General features: G+C 41.0%; 1 long non-coding RNA gene across 1 annotated transcript in view; it reads right to left on the reverse strand.

The window, feature by feature from the left end:
• The window catches only part of LOC121926444, an 88,297-nt gene extending 72,507 nt beyond the window's left edge, over positions 1-15,790 (reverse strand). Inside the window, exon 1 of the long non-coding RNA XR_006103017.1 lies at positions 15,679-15,790. This is a non-coding gene — a long non-coding RNA (uncharacterized LOC121926444). The remainder of the gene's footprint in view (positions 1-15,678) is intronic.
• Between the last annotated feature and the right edge of the window lie 2,244 nt (positions 15,791-18,034).

Raw genomic sequence — 18,034 nt, forward strand, 5'->3', positions numbered from 1 at the left:
GGACTGCTTGTGCAACCTATTACTCCCATGTAGATGAATTCTGGCAATCTTATCTTCAGAAGAAGATTCAAGCTCAAGCTCATATGCTTCATCGATTATTGGGTTCCTTTAATGTCTTATTGAGTCCTGTAGCTGGCTGCAATGAGGGTCCTGAAGTCCAAGACGTAGCCTCTTTCTTTGTCCTCAATTGTTAAATCATTTTTTGTGGATGGTTCTCCTCCACCGTTGCCATCAGTTGATTTACCGCAGCCTTTGGTTCATGCTATGTCTTTATCACCAGGGGCAAAATGGCAATTTCCACTATTACACAAGCCATCATGGGTCAGATTGTGGTGTCCTCTTCTGAGAAGAGGACAACACAGTCTGACCTATATCCTACCAACTTTTTCATTTCTCCTGTCCTACCAAACTTTCCCCCTCTTTTCTTTATTCAGTCCTTCTGTCTTTGGGGATTAGTGCACAGCAAAATAAAGCTTCTTACCACTCCCGAATTCAAGCCAAATCCGGGCTGCCCCCTGGTGTTATTGTATGGCCTTTGTCCCCAAAACTGCCATCCAGGTACAGCCCCGCTCCAATACTGGTCCCTGAACTTGCTTCAGCAGCCATTTTTCAAAGCACACAGCTCTGTCAAGATTGAGCGCCTTTCAGGATCTGACTCTGCAGAAGGATTTTACTTGCTTTCACAAAGGTCTGAAGACCTTCCTCTTCAGTTCACTGGATTGCCGAGTTGCGGAGTGTGCCTAAATTTGCCAAGATGAATAGTGACTATAAGGAGTTGTTTTATATTATTTTAGCATTTTAGCATTTAGCATTTTTATTGCCTGTGTTTTCTTCTGTGTTTTTGATTATTTATGTTTGTTGTTCTACCCTTTGGTGGAAAGGGCATTATATGTAAATAATTACATAAATAATAATTAGAAAGTGTCAAGTATTTCAAAATATGATGTGAAAGTGGTATGTTTTCATATGTTTTTATAGAATGCACTGAATTGAATTTTATTGAATGTACTGAAATTTTTTCAAGATGGCCTCTCCCATATGATAAAACCACTCTCTTTTTACTCCCTTAAGGTGAATTTTGCTAAATTCACAATCCATGTAATCTGTTGGTATTCCAAACAGATGTATGGTATCAGTAATGGACTGTGAAAGTGGAAACTAACAGATAAATTAATCCAGAGAAGACAGAAGTGATTGAGCCCATTAGAAAAAAGAGACTAGGGAATTTGGTTGTAGTCTGTTTTGGATGTGGTTGCATTCTCCATCTGGTTCATGGTTTGGAGGAATTCTTATGGATCTTGTCTTAGACTTGGACATTGAGGTCTGTGATAACAGTCAGCTGAGGCTGGTGTGCCAATCAAATCAATCATTCTTAAAGATGTCAGATCTGATCTTGGGACACATGGGGAGAAATCTTGTTTGAACTGTTGCACCATGTTCTATGTGGGGCTGCAGCTGGAAGTTGTAAATAGCTTTAGCTGGTTCATGATGATGCAATCAGGCTCTTAATTTAACAGAAATTGGTAATGATCTCGTGTACTGAAGGGATGATGAGATAACTTTATCTAAAGTTGTTTAACCCATTTATTAGAAGGATTTTGCCCAGTAGTGCTGTGTCTGCCATTTCCAATATCAGTGGTCCAGCCAACAAACTAAAAAATTATTTAATAAAAAATCTGGTAACTTATAGAATGCATATTCTTTACAATCCCAAAATTACATTTCAAGAAAAGCAAAGGTTTCTAATGGAATGTAACTAACAACTTACCATTTTCTCTGCATTGGAGAATAAAAATATGAAACAAGCCTATTCAGACATCCATGCAAAGTGCAACTTACCAGACACTCTAGGGGACAGTGTTGAATCACATTTGAATATAGGGGGTTGTAACACCTTCCCTTGTTATAAATAAGATGCTTGAATGCTATAAGGTCATTTGCCATACCCTTAATTCCCCACGTTTCACACACATGGACTACTTACTGGTTATAAACAATGAACAATATTTTTGGATTTGAGGATGGGGAATTCTTTGCTATGCAAAGCGACGAGATAATAATAATAATAATAAATAATAAAATTTTTATTTATATCCCGCCCTTCCCAAGATCAGGGCGGCTTACAACAGTTTAAAAACAGTACAACAATACAACAATTAAAATATATAACAATAAAAAGCAGGAAAAAAGCCCCATAGCCCAACCTCTTGGCCACGGAAGAGGAGGGAGGCCCACAGGGTTTTATTTGGGGAATGCCTGCTGGAACAGGAAGGTTTTTAGGTCCTTCCTGAATTGGGCCCGGGTGGTAGACGAGCGGAGCTCAGTGGGCAGCGCGTTCCAAAGGGCTGGGGCAGCCGTGGAAAATGTCCTCCGTGTCGTGGAGGCTAATCTGGCCCCAGGCACCTTCAGTAGCTGCTGCCCAGACGTTCTGAGGGTGCGAGGCGGAATGTACGGGGAGAGGCGGTCCTTTAGATAGTCACTCTGAGGTTCATTCTTGGCTCTCAAGCATACTGCTGTGTTGAGCTGTACTTTCTAATGCCTGGAGGATATTAAGCAACTATAAAAAAACCCTGCCAAAATATCCAGTTACTATCTCAAGAATGTGTATGTGTTTCACAATCTCCAGCAAAATAGCAAATGTATGCATGTGTTCCATTGGCTTGGGATTGGAATGCTTGCATGTGCAGTTCAGGTCAAAAGCAATTCAAGAGGAGCACACAGCTGTCTAGTCTTTGAAAGGAAGCTAAGAACAAGGGGAAAAAAAATCAAGTGCATACTTATCCCTGTCCCATGGGCTAGAAATAGATTTTTTTTAAAAAGAGTTAGTATCTTGCCTCAGAGGAAAGCTGAATAGTCCAGAGAAAAATATTTAAAACAAACTATTTTTTTTAAAAAAATGAAAGAAATATACTTAAAAATTATAGGTGCACCTGGGCTCCAGGCTGCTACATCATCATTTTTATTCTAGAGTAAAAAAAATGTAGAATGGAAAATAAAGGAGAATTTAAAGAGAGCGAACTAAGAGTCAGATATATATTTGTACTTCAAGAGGTTATTTTTATAATAGCAAAGAGTCAATGCATGAAACCATTCTTCATTAGAAATAATTTTATTCTTCCATTGTATTGTGGGTGGGTATTACTACATATGTAGTTTTGCTTCCTATTATCTCTATACATATGTTTTAAAGAATGTCTGTTATTACATAATGCTTTAGGTGACATATGAAGATTGTGATTTAGAATTGCAAAAATTTATGGAGTGTTTTTTCCCCTTGTGATTTCAAATTTAGGGGGGGAAATGTAGCTAACTAAAATGGGCCATTTATTCCAAAAGTCAGCTGAGGAATTTATTAGGGTAAGATATAATTTTATGAGAATATCATGATACGTTATCATTTTTTCATTGAGTCATGGGGATCAGTCTAGGGAACTGCTGGAATATGACTGAAAATACAAAGTGTCTTTGTGCCATGTGTTTTAGAGGACGAGAAGAATACAAGGGCTGCTTTGAGTGAAGAACTAAAGCATGAAGAAATGAGAGAGGTCTGTAGTGCATGGAAATAAGATTGGTTAAGAGAGCCATCATAGCTTCCCCCTCGTCCCCACAGACACACTGGAGCACAAAAGATGGGAGGCAAGCACTGGATGACCAGGAGGGATATTAGACAAGAGGGTGCTGCTGCCGCCGCCACTGCCAGTCATATTGAGCAGAAAGGTGGCAGGAAGGGAGGATGGAGGACACCAGATCCGTCCCCTAGTGAAGTCCACAAGGCAGCCAATGATAACAGATGAGAAAGTAAAAGAAAGAAGGACATGAGGGGGGAAGGAAAAAGGAGTAATGAAGGAGGAGATGGGTAGGGAAACAACCAATTCAACAATAATGAGCAAATGGAGGATAACATAGGAAAATAACTACTGCAGTAGTGGTGGGTGTCAACTAAAGTTAAAAGAACTGCAGTGACATCATAGCTAAGATTTGTTAGCATTGCGCACAGGAGGTATAGGTGGTCCTCCTTGTGGAATCCCCTCACCTTGAAAATCCCATGATGAGACATCCCAAGTGATTCACAGGCAGGATAAGAGCACTAACAGAGAGATAGGTAGAAACTAAAGGAAAACACACTTGCAAGAACAGTTAAGGGCAGGGAAACATGGCAAGACACGTAGTAAAGATGCTCAGAAAGGCAAATGCTATTCTAAGTAGCATCACACATAAAATAGGGATATGGAACGTAAGAAGCATGAGCCAAGGGAAGCTAGACATAATAAAAATGGAAATGGAATGAATGAACATAGAAGTACTGGGAGTGAGTGAAGTAAAATGGACAAGAATGGGCCACTTTGAATCAGACAACTACAAAGTGAATCAGACAACACTCAGGTAATGAAAAGATGCAAAGAAATAGGGTGGCTTTCATACTAAGAAGAGACATGGCAAAAGCAGTCAGAGGATACAATGCAAAATCAGATCAAATCAACTCAATAAGGCTATATGAACATCACCATAATTCAAGTATATTCACCAACAGCAGATGCAGAACAGGAAGAAATTGATAGATTCTATGAAGAAGTATAGGAAGAAATTGACAACACACCAGCACAGGACATCAAGCTGATCATTGGAGACTGGAACACAAAAGTTGGAAGCAAATAAGAATGAAAAACAGTAGACAGATTTGGATTAAGCAAAAGAAATGAAACAGGCAAGTGTCTGATAGATTTTTGTGAAGCCAACAATCTATTTATTGCTAACACATTTTTTGTATAACCAGAAAGGTTATACACATGGACATTACCAGATGGCCAACACAAAAACCAGATTATATAATCAGAAGTAAAAGATGGTGAAGCTCCATATTAGTGGTCAAGACTAGACCAGGTGTTGATTGTGGTACATATCATATCAAAAATAAGAGTAAAAGTCAAGAAGAAAACTAAACCAGTAATCATACCAAAATATGATTTAAACAATATCTCCAGAAAGTTCACTGACAATATGAGAAACAGATTTGCACTATTAAGTATAATAGACAGTGAATTGGAAGAGCTTTGGTCTGAAACCAGGGATATAATAGAAAGAATGCAGACATACACTTCCAAGAAACAAAAAGAAAATGAAGAAATCATGGATGATAGATAAAACACTACAAGCAATAAAGGAAAGAAGAGAAACAAAACAAAAAGGATATTAGAATAAACTAAGAACCATGAATGCAACAGTACAACGGCTCATGAGTAAAGATAAAGGAAACTACTACAACGACCAATGCATAGAAATAGAAGACAACAACAAAAAAGGAAGAGACCTATTCCACAAGATTCAGGAAATCAAAGGAAAGTTCCAACCAAGGACTGTGACCCTCTATGACAATAAAAATAACAAAATCATGCTCAAAATTCTGCAACATAGGCTCTAACCATACATGGAAAGAGAAATCCCAGAGGTCCAAGCAGGGTTCCAGAAAGGAGGAGGCACTAGGGACCACATCGCAAACATATGATGGCTAATGGAGCACACAAAGGAATTCCAAAAGAAAATCAGCATGTGCTTTATAGACGATAACAAAGCCTTTGACTGCATAGACCACGAAAGGCTATGGAACGCCCTTAAAGACATGGGAGTGCCAACACATTTGATAGCCCTGATGAGGAATCTGTACTTAGGACAAGAGGGTACTGTTAGAACAGAACATGGAGAAACAGAATGGTTCCCAATTGGCCAGACAAGGGGTCAGACAAGGTTGCATTTTATAACCCTACCTATTCAACATATATGCAGAACTTATTGTAAGGCTTGTACCCAGAAGGAGGAGGAGTGAAAATAGGAGGAAGGAATATCAATAATCTGATATATGATGATGACACCATAATACAAGCAGAAAAATTCACAGACCTTGAACAACTACTAAGGAAGATCAAAGAAGAAAGTGCAAAGACAGACTTACTGTTGAATACAAAGAAAACAAAAATAATGACCATGGAGAACTTGCATAAATTCAAACTAGACAATGAGAAAATAGAAATAGTAAATGAGTTCTCATATCTGGGATAAAATATTGATAGAAATGGGGACTCCAGCCAGGAAATCAGATTAAGAATGAGGAGGGCAGCTATGAAAGAATTAGAAAAGATCCTAAAATGCAAAGATATAGAACTCAGCACAAAAGTTAGAATCATACAAGTTATTGTATTCCCCATTACAATGTATGGATGTGAGAGCTGGACAGTTTAAAACGGAGATAGGAAGAAAATAATTTCATTCAAGATGTGGTTCTGGAGAAAAGTGTTGAGGATCCCATGGATGGCCGAAAAGACAAATAAATGGGTCATAGAGCACATCAAGCCAGAAATCTCCCTGGAAGCCAGTATGGCAAAACTTAGGCTGATGTACTTTGGACACATGATGAGAAGACACGAATTATCAGAATAAATAATTCTAGGAAAGGTGAAGGGAAGTAGAAAGACAGCAAGGCTGCATGCTAGATGGATGGACTCTATATAAAAGAGATCATGAATATGAGTTTGCAGGAGTTGGACAGAGTGGTAGAGGACAGGGGGTCTTGAAGATGTCACCATGGGTTGAGATTGACGTGAAGGCAGTGAACAACATCAACAAGAGAGCCATAGAGTAGTGATGGCAGTGTAGGGCTAAAACTACTGAATATTTTGGTTAGTATGGATGATGGTGTCATCTGCTAAATCCCTTGGGGGGAAATGGATTTTCCCCAAAACATCATATCATTGTGATCTATTGTTGGAATGCATTTGTTTTGGACCTACTTGATCTTAAAAAGGCAACTATTCACTTTACAAAAATTTGCTACTTGTTAGGTTTCCCAGATTTCAGAGTCTGTCTCTTTTCTCCAGGCCTCAAGGTGAAGAGAAGAATCACAGGATGAGAACATTGTCGTGATCTATCTATCTGTCTATTTATCTGTCTTGTTTGCTGGGTGCTACTGGTCCCTACTGCTGATAAACTGGTTATGATTCTCTGCCTATTAAGTATCAACCTCTGCCCATTAAGTATCAACCTCAGGTGATGATGCTTAAAGACATCACCTGGGGCCGATCTTTGTGACATCATTGGGGTGATTACTATGGATCATCCTTTGATCCTGAAATCTCATGGCCTGGAATGCTTCTGAGCAGGTGAGAAGAGTTAGAGGCTAGAATCATGGTTGCTGAAACAATGTGGTCTGAAATTCAGATCCAATCTCAAAATCAAGATTTGCAAACTTTGTTTAACTTGGCAGGACTCAAGAAATAATTCTGAGTTGTGGCAAGCCTGTTTCCAAAAATAGGGAACAGCCATAATTCCTCCCCCCCCCCCGAATGCATTACTAGATGCTATGCTTCAAGTGATTAACAATTCATTCAATCTGCAAATGATAGCATTCCTAGAAAGTAAATTGTCATCATGTTTATGCTGCATGTGTGATCATTCAGTAAACATGGTGAGCTCCCTTTCAAATATAGATCATGTTCCCTATTAGCATGCATGGAAATAATAGCATGACATCTAATTTGCATCTCAGTCTCTTATTATGTAGATGTAAATATGCATATATGGGAGTTTGGTATTTAAACGCTATATTTATTTGCTCATAAGCAACATTTAATACTGATTTTTTTGAACTGTGTATTTAAATCCATTCATGTTTTGATGGTACAGTGGTACCCTGGGATACGAATGCGCCGCCTTACGAAATTTCCGGGTTACGAAAAAAAATCAATTAAAAAAACTGTTCCGGGTTACGAAGGTTATTTCGGGTTACGAAAGAAATTTTTGGTGCTTTTCGGCGCTTTTTCGCACCAAATCGCGGCTTTCGCTATTAGCGCCTATGGGGTTTCGGCTTGCGAAAGCTTTTCGGGTTACGAAAGCGGCGGCGGAACGAATTAATTTCGTAACCCGGGGTACCTCTGTAATTTTTAAAATAATATGTCCAATATAGATATAGAGGTTTCTATATAGAGGTATCAAAGCAACACTCGGTTCTTGCCAACAGTCAGTCTGAATAAAACATTTTAGAAGTCCTAAACTTAAAGGTCACAATTTATACAGTCGATAAACTGAAACATAAAATGCTTGGCATGGCAACTCTTTTTCTACTAGCCAACATGGAGCTATTGGATAGTGATCAGAAATGCAATACAGTGGTACCTCGGGATACGAAATACCCAGGTTACGAATTTTTCGGGATACGAATAAATCCCATAGGGATTTATTGTTTCGGGTTACGAAAGTTTTTTCGGGTTACGAAAAAACTCCGGCGCTGTTTTAAATGGAGCCGCGGCAGAGCCGCGGCTTTTTTCCCCATTAGCGCCTATGGCAATTCGGCTTACGAAGGTTTTTCGGGTTACGAAATTAGCCGCGGAACGAATTAATTTCGTAACCCGAGGCACCACTGTAGTGCATTTTCCCAGTATGATTTTCAGCCTTACCAGGAACTGAAGTGCCAGCTGTCGATACTATCAAAAGATCTTCAGCCAAATATTCTTCTGGGAATTAGAATTTCTAACCAAAACGAAAGATGAGAAAATGTATGTATGCAGTGTTCCTATTGCAAGCTGAAAATACAGTTTCAAATTCCCCTAATAATATATAAATGCTGCTGAGTACTGATAATGAAACAGTTTAAGATAAGTGTGCATTTCTGTTCTTAAGATCAGGGAGGGGTTATACAGTGCTCCCTCGGGTTACGAAAGTAATTCGTTCCGCGGCCGCTTTCGTAACCCGAAAAGCCTTCGCAAGCCGAAAACCCATAGGCGCTAATGGGGAAAAGCCGCGTTTCGTGCGAAAAAGCGCCGAAAAGCACCAAAATTTTTTTCGTAACCCAAAAAACCATTCGTAACCCGGAACAGTTATTTCCTATGGGATTTTTTCGTATCCCGGAAATTTCGTAACCTGGGTATTTCGTATCCCGGGGTACCACTGTATTATTTTTGGAGTGGGATGAATGAAGCCAGACTCTTAAACCATGGTCTGTTCTTTCCTAAGATAGCCCACTAATGAGACTTCTTGCAAGCAGTGGCAATTCCTATAGTGGATGTTATCTGGTGTGTGTGTGGGGGGGGGCAGGACCTCCAGGGGCAGGACTTCAATGGGGGCCTTCTGGTGGGGCTTCGGGGTGTGGGAGCACATGGGAATGGTCATGCTGGCCTGAGGCATGGCCCTGCAGTCGGAGGTGCACCAGTGTGGGTGGAAACAGCATCCATGCAGCCAGAGGGGCACCCACATGGGCTGAAGCAGTGCCCATGTGGGCCAGAGCTGCAGCTGTGTGGGCCTAAGGGGCACCCATGCAGGACCAAAAAGCCCCCCTGCAGCCCTTAGGAGCACTCACGCAGGCGTAGGCAACACCCGTGGGGGCGAGGGGGTAATTTGATGGCACCCCCCCTTCTGGGGTGTCACTTCCCTTCTGGGGTGTCACCTCGCTTCTGTGATGTCACCCAGTGAGGGCTGCACTCCCTGCATCCCCCTAGTGATGCTATTGGTTCTAAAAAGTCTTATTCCAGTTGATATAAATGAGACAGATTTAGGTTGCGCTGGCCTGGGGCCCAAAGTAGGGCTTGGGAGACAGAGTATCCACATGGTCCCGAGCCCTACCATGTGCTGTAGGCACCATTTTGGCACACTGCCATTTACATGGATGCGCAATGCTGACGTCTGCGTGGCGCAGTGCCCAAACAGTGTGGCGCATGCGGATGTCATTGTTGCATGCAACAGAAAAAGAACCCTCTCCCCCCAATCTGGCTGTCCCTTTCTGCCCATATGTATCCCCCTTATTGACTGTCTGTCCATGTTGGGTACTGTGTCTTGCCTCTTCTCTTCTCTTCCCTTCCCTTCTCTTCTCTTCTCTTCTATTTTGTGTTGTGCATATGTTGTTAACAATGTTAGAGGGCTTAAAAAAGGATGCAAGTGCTAGATTGTCCATGGGCTCCAAATGTGGATGTGTAGGCATCTTTTTCTATGTTATGTATACCATGATGTGAGGCTATATGTTGGGGGAAGATCAGTTTTCTGTGTTCATTGCTGACTTAGCATATTGCACGAGTGTCTGAGTAAGTAATATATACCCGTTCCCTGATCACCAGTGTTTCAAAGAATGTTAGAAGCCACAATCAAAAGAAGAAACAAATTTTCATGTGTTTATTGATGGCTGCATTGTATTTTTTTTTTTTAGAAAAGATTATCTTGTTTTGCAACCAGCTCAATGTGTTTTGGCCTTTATGATAATGAATGGCCTTCTACAGAGACTATACATTCAATCTGCGACGGCTAGAGCACCGCTGGCAGAAACACCTACGCTTAGCCGACAAGGCTCTCCTAGACCGCCTTTTGGAGGACTACGGAGAGGCGATACGAGCAGCTAAGAACTCATTCTATGGTGCTCGTGTCGCGTCCGCGGAGTCGCGTCAAGCAGAGTTGTTCAGGGTAGTCAGGGAGCTAACTCAGCTCCCTCCTGCCCCGAACCAGATGCTTGAACCTTCAAAGGCCTGCTGTGACCAATTTAACAACTTCTTCGCGGATAAAACCTCTCGGATAAGCGAAGGTCTTAACGCCGGCATTAGAGCAGAACCTAGGATAGAGGCATCCAGAGCCTCCGTGGACTCTATTAAACTGGATCAGTTTGAGTCGGTTAGTACCGATGATGTGGACAAGATCCTTGGAAGTGTTCGGAAGACAACCTGCTCCCTCGATCCCTGTCCCTCATGGCTAGCGGCTCAGGGGGGACCGGTGGTAACCTCGTTGTTACACCGGATTATAAATACATCTTTGAGGGACGGGCAATTTCCATCCAGCTTGAAATTGGTCACTGTAAAACCGCTGTTAAAAAAGCCCTCCCTCGACCCCCTGATGCATAATAATTATCGGCCAGTATCGCTATTGCCATTTTTGGGGAAAGTGATCGAGAAGGCGGTTGCAATCCAGCTTCAATCGATCTTGGACGAAACGGATTATCTGGACCCATTTCAAACTGGCTTTCGGGCGGGCTACGGGGTTGAGACGGCCATGGTCGCCTTGGTCGATGATCTCCGTCTGGGCATCGACAGGGGAAGCGTGTCCCTGTTAGTGCTCTTGGACATCTCAGTGGCTTTCGATACCATAGACCATGGTATCCTTCTGGAGCGCCTGGCAGAAGTGGGAATCGGGGGCACTGCGCTCCAGTGGTTCTGTTCCTACCTCTCTGGGAGGTTCCAGATGGTGCAGCTGGGAGACGTGTGCTCCGACAAGAGGGCCCTTATATATGGGGTCCCTCAAGGAGCCATTCTGTCTCCCATGCTTTTCAACATTTACATGAAACCGCTGGGAGAGATCATCCGGAGACATGGGGCGTGGGGTTATCAGTACGCTGATGACACCCAAATAATCTTCTCTATGTCTCTGACTGATGCAGTGACCGGGGATGGCATCTCTCCTCTCGTGGCATGCCTGGAGTCAGTAATGGGCTGGATGAGGGAAAACCAACTCAGTCTGAATCCAGAGAAAACGGAGGTGCTCGTGATAGGTTCTCCTGCCCCAGGGATGGCGGTGGTTCCGCCTGTCCTGAACGGGATCACGCTTCCTGTAAAGGACTCGGTACGCAGTCTGGGGGTGCTCCTTGACTCGTCGCTCCACCTTACATCTCAGGTGGATGCGACGGTCAGGAGCACCTGTTATCAGCTTCGGCTGATCCGCCAGCTGCGTCCCTACCTGGGCCGGGGGGACCTTGAAACGGTGGTACATGCTCTGGTAACCTCTCGATTGGATTTCTGCAACGCGCTCTACATGGGGCAACCCTTGTACCATACCCGGAAGCTACAATTGGTACAGAATATGGCAGCCAGACTGGTTACTGGTACATCCAGAGCCAATCATATAACACCTGTACTTAAAGATCTGCACTGGCTGCCCATTCGCTTCGGGGCGCAATACAAAGTGTTGGTTATAACCTATAAAGCCCTACATGGCTTGGGTCCAGGATACCTTGAGGACCGCCTCTCCCCATACAATCCGCCCCGCACACTCAGAACATCTGGGCAGCAGCTACTGAGGGTACCTGGGGCAAGATTAGCCTCCACAGCAAGGAGGACATTCACCATCTCGGCCCCGACCCTCTGGAACACGCTGCCCATAGAGCTCCGCTCGGCTACCTCCCTTCCCCAGTTCAGGAAGGATTTGAAAACCTTCCTGTTTAAGCGAGCATTCCCCGATACAAGTTCTAGTTAGTCCCCCACCCCCACCCCCCCCCGACGGCCAATGATGTGCTGGCTAGTAGGTGATTTTAATATATATTTTAATGTGTTTTTATTGCCTTTGTATATTGTGTTTGATATTGTGTTGTACACCGCCCTGATAGGAAGAAGGGCAGTATATAAATAAAGCATTTATTTATTATTATTTATTTAATCTTTCAACAACAGAAATCTCACATTCCATTTATATGGAGAGAGATTTTTAGCCAACTCCAAAAACTTCTGCTGTTGAAAGATTGAAAAAGGCAATTCAGTAACATAAAGGATCATTACAAAACAAGGTAATTATAAAACCTTTTTAAAGAATAAAATACAACCATCAATAAGCATTTGAAGACTTGTTTCTTCTTTTGCATTTAGTTCCTATTACATGCTTTCCTTTCTTGTTCGTGATCAAAGATGTTAGGGACATATATAATATTTATTACATATTTTTATGGTTGTGTTTGTGCTTTAATTTCTTCCCCATTGAAGTTATAGATTAAAAAAAGTCCTCCACCCTCAATCTATCCTAGAAATGTATGAGACAGAAATCTCAAAACCAACCTATAGCAGTCTGGTTTAACATATTTAAGTTCAATTGTTTCTTCCAGATTTTCAGATAATGAACTGTAGACTGTCATATCATGTGATAGGTTGTTCATATTACTTAAAACTTGGTTAACATTTCAGCAGAGGCCAAGATTAGAATATCCAGTGCTTAGAAGGAGAGCATCCAGTTTTCTGTTACAATCCTATGCTGTCCTTGTTTATATTAGAACAAAAATTTCACTTGTAGATTACTTTATTCCATTAAAGTGGTACAACACCGTGGCTCTTCAGTTTTTTCAGAGTGGCCTTTCGGGATATGGAAAGTCATTTTCTATGTTTATGCCCACAGTCCCAAGTCCCTTATTCACTTAATGTAATACGAGTGCTTATGTTTCCTTTTGACAATTATGGAATGGAATGAGGAAGGCTTGAGTGTCTAATTTGTCTTGTCCATCAGACCAAACTGGGCCCATGGCCATATGTGCATATCTGGCTAGTTGGTAGCCCTTGGGAGTTGGGTAGAGGTGTTTGAAAGCCACAAAGGATTATGTTGTCACATGCTCTGGGTAATTTTAGTAAACGAGTGAGACATCAGTTAATTAATATTATATATTAATATATTAAAAATGTCGTGAGGAAAAAAATGAATCAAAATAGTGTGCTCACATTGATTTTCATTTCATTTTCCATTTCACATTCACATCCATAACACATACAGGGAAGGAATGGGAGCTATGGAAAAGGAACATGAAAATTAACAAGGAAAAGGATATAAATATGTGAAACGAGCAAGAAGACCCAATAAATCAATGGGGGAAAGAAGGATCTACTATAGGGGAATTCAGAAAGACAGTATAGATGACAGGTTGTAACTCACAATCACGGGAAGTACTATAAGATTGTAGCCACACAAAGAAGGCTGCCCAATCATTGAGAGTTACAGGAAACCCCTAATCTCTGACCTGCCACATTCAGACACATTTGGTGAAGACATGAAAGCTGTCTCCAGGCTATGAAGCTCCCTTCAATGTGAGGCTGACTTGAGGTAGTTCTTCTTCTGGAAAACAAAGAGTTGGTCATTTAAGCAGGCCCTTAGGAATGGAGTGTCTGTTAGTCCCAGAGATTTTTAAATGCATGGGCTCACATTTTGACATTTTACTTTTATCTTGGATGACAGATAAAACGTTACAAGCAATAAAGGAAAGAAGAGAAGCCAAACAAAAAGAAGATAGGAACAAGCTAATAACCATGAATGCAACAGTACAACGGCTAGTGTGTAAAAATAAAGAAAACTACTACAATGAGCAGTACAGAGAAATAGAAGATAATAACAAAAAGGGGAGAATGAGAGACGTATTCTACAAGTTCAGACAAATCAAAGGAAAGTTCAAACCAAGGACTGGGACACTCCGTGACAATAAAAATAATAGGTATATAAATCTTATACATTTAAATGCATTTGGAAACAGAAATGGAGAAGGATGGAAACATTAAGAGATTATAAATGGGTAGATGAAGGTGCAAACAGCAAGATGAGCAGCTGGGCTATAGTGAACCTACACTGGGGAATCAATATGCAAAGGTGTCTTATAGCATCTTAAAGCCTAACTGAGCAAAAGATGTTGTAGTGTAAGCTTCTGTAGACTTGGTTTACTTCCTCAGATGCAGCTTGCTTCTGAAGAAGTAATAATAATAATAATAATAATAGGTTTTATTTATATACCGCCGATTCACTGGGAATCCGAGCGGTTTACAACAGAGGGGATAATAGACAGTTCCTTGCCCTCAGGCTTACAATCTAAAAAGACACGACACAAAAGGAGAAGGGAATGGTGAGGGAGGGAGGGGATCAGGTCCAGCATTCTTCTCTCCCTCTGAGGCCTGGACCAAGGCAGATGGACCAGAGGGAGGGCTCTTCTTCTTCAGGCTAGCCTATTCTCTCCCTCACAGGCCGAAAGATGACAGTTATAGAGGGAGGAGCAAGTAGACCAAGGCTACATCTTCATTGCAGTAATAAAGTACTGTAGTTGGACACCACTTCAACTGCCGTGGCTCAAAGCTATGGAATTCTGGGTTTTGTAGTTTTGTGAGATATTTAGTGTTCTATCAGAGAGCTCTGGTGGAATAACAAACTACAAATCACAGGATTCCATAGCATTGAGCCATAGAAGTTAAAATATTCTCAAACTACATTATTTCTGCAGTGCAGATATAACCCAAATCTATGAAAGATTATTCTACAACATCTACTTGCATTTGAGGAAGTAGACCAAGTTTACAAAAGCTTATGCTACAACTTGTTTTGCTCAGTTAGTCTCACAGGTGCTACAAGATCCATTTGCATACTGATATCCCAGACTAATAGAGCTATGTCTCTGAATGCTACGTTGCAAAAGGCAATCATGAAAGAGAAAGCTTGTTGATGGAGACAAGACATGAATAGGAAAATGAATATATTTAAAGAGGAGGATGAAACAACAGAAATGTTGATTTATGTGAATTTGGGGGACTATGTTCTGAACTTGCAAAGGGCACTCCCATTATATTCTCTTCAGGAACATTCATATCTTGTCCTAGTGGTGGGTGTAACTTTTCATGTCAGTGAATCCATTCTGGGCTTTAGGCTGAACTTTAAAAGAGATATTCAAAGTGTGGATGATTATCTCAAAGATACGTTCAGCCTCCTTGGATTGCTCCTTGAATGTCTGAAGTGAAATTAAAGCAGGCTCACCAGCCTGCTGTCATCAATGTCTCCAGCCACCACTGCATAGAAGAAAGCAGAAATTGGTATCTGAATGACATGGCAAGGTGCTTAAAAGTGGTTTCACTTTTTCCTCCTTGATGAGTTCAGATATAAGCAGCCAGCAAAGAAATGTTTCAGGGAAACTCTAGGCTTTGATTTTGCTCTTACTTTTCTGAGAAATCCAAAGCGACTTTGCAGAAACGTTGACTAGGAGATGAAGCAGGAAGTGCACCACAACAACTTAGACAGTGTTAGGTTTTCAGAAAAGTTGATCAGATCTAAAAAGGGGAATAAAAGTAGAAGCTGCTATGCAGACTTTATACAGTACTTATTTGAGAAAGCAAATGTAAGGGAGGGTGTCCTTGACTGATCTAAGTACCATATCATGTTGTCCATTCACATTAAAGAATTATAGCACTATTATTCCACTTTAACTGTCATGGCTCTGTATTATGAAATTGTGGGACTTGTAATTTAGGAAGGTGCATTTAAAATTCTTTAGAATTCTCAGCTAGTTCACTCCAAACTACAGACTCCAGAAATCTATGGGATGGAATCATGGCAGTAGAAGTGGAATAATAGTGTTGTAATTTTATACTGTGAATGAGCCCCAGATCAGCTGACCCTTCAGGCTTTCCAAGATGAGAAACAAGTTGTGGAATGGGTGAGAAGGCCACTACAAAAAAGCAAAATTTGTCATATTAGCAGTAGTAAAATCATCAAAATCCAACTGCAATAGACAGAATGAATGGGTAGCACTTATGTTAACAGCTGATTTACCAAATGCCCACTGTTTTAATGGGCCTACTCTAACTGGGACTAGCAACTGGATTTAGGTCATGGAATATAATGCTAACAAAATATATTTTAACCAATGAGAAGACATTAAATAATAATAATAATAATAATAATAATAATAATAATAATAATGTTGTTGTTATGCCTTCAAGTTGTTTCTGACTTGTGGTGACACTAAGGTGAACCTATCAAGGCCTTTTTTTTGGCAGAATTTGTTCAAAGGAGGTTTGCCTTTATCTTTCTCTGAGGCTGAGAGGTGCGACTTGCCCAGGATCATCTAGCAGGTTTCCAAGACCTTTGTGAAATGAATAAATATTGTACACTATATTGTCAAATCCATCTTTGCATCCTGAAACATTAGAAACTTTCTGAGTTATTAAACTGCGATTGTTCCCAGATGATACCAAATTCTGAATCTGTGTGGTGCTGTTGTAAAGGCCTGCAGATAATGAGAATAAAACCATGGTACAATGGAAAATCTTGTTTGACAGGAGTGACTTTTCTTTTGCCAATATATAGAACAGCATAAAACAAGAATCACATACACCACCTGTCTGCCAGTCATAAAAACAGAACAGAGAATAACTGCATTGTTTGGCCACAATCTGAACAGAATTCTGGACTAGAGAAGGCTTTAGCTTAATCCAGAATGGCTTCTTTTTATGATTTTATAATTGGTAAGATCTCTGAATGTGTCCCTGTAGTATTGGCAAATAGCTAGACTTGAAAACAAACAAACAAAAAAACCAATATAACTTGTTTAGCACAATTGGGTGGGCATATAATCTGTATCATACAAATAATATGTTTCACACACATTTTCAGGTTTAGGCAGCCAATTTGCAGAAGAATATTAAGAAAAGATTGATCCAGAATTTAGTTGGGCTTGAGAAATGCAGTAGCTTTTAGGGTGTGTGTGTGTGTGTGTGTGTGTGTGTGTGTGTGTGTGTATATATAGAGAGAGAGAGAGAAGAAAGAAAGTAGAAACGGCTTACAAATGTCATTGTTTATGAACCTGGCAACATTTTCAAGTACTAAAATCATTGCCCCAGATTTTTTAAAATTTTACAGTTTACAGCTGTTCTCTTCTGGACAAAGTAAACCAAGAAGAAACAAATTAAACACTCTCTCTGTTTGGAAGAAATAAGTCAACCGTCTAAGGCCCATGTTAAGCCAATCTCTGCAATTCAGGATAAAGTCCAAACAGTCTCTGAATTTCAACACACCCTTCCCATATGATCTGCTGCCAGTGAATTTCAAACAGATTTTTTTATTATTATTCGACACCTACTACTTTTGGACTCCTGTTTAATGATGAAATAGTTGAGGACTCTCAAGGGAGAGTGAATTCCTGATTGGTTTCCATCTATGATTTGATAATTGTTCAACAGTTCCACAAGGATCTTTTTTTAAAAGAGCAACAGAGAAAAAGGAACACCAATTAAACATTAGTGTCCTAACTGCCTGCCAACATTGCTTTTTGCTCCTTAGACATGAGTTGTAATATATGAGTGTTGTTAAATATGCTCATGAGCCACTTGGACTAAGTTTTCTGTACTATTATTTGCTGAAACTAAGGCCCTATACAGAACGGTCTGCAAGGCTGGCTTGTGGGCGGAGTCGGGCACAGTGTCCTGATGCCGCATGCCCCAGGGTGCCATGATGCCGCGTGCGCATCATGGCACCCCTCTGGCTTTGTGTCCAAAAGACGCAGCCCCGAAGGGGC

This window comes from Sceloporus undulatus, chromosome 3 (genome assembly GCF_019175285.1).
Source record: "Sceloporus undulatus isolate JIND9_A2432 ecotype Alabama chromosome 3, SceUnd_v1.1, whole genome shotgun sequence".
Taxonomy (NCBI): Eukaryota; Metazoa; Chordata; class Lepidosauria; order Squamata; family Phrynosomatidae; genus Sceloporus; species Sceloporus undulatus.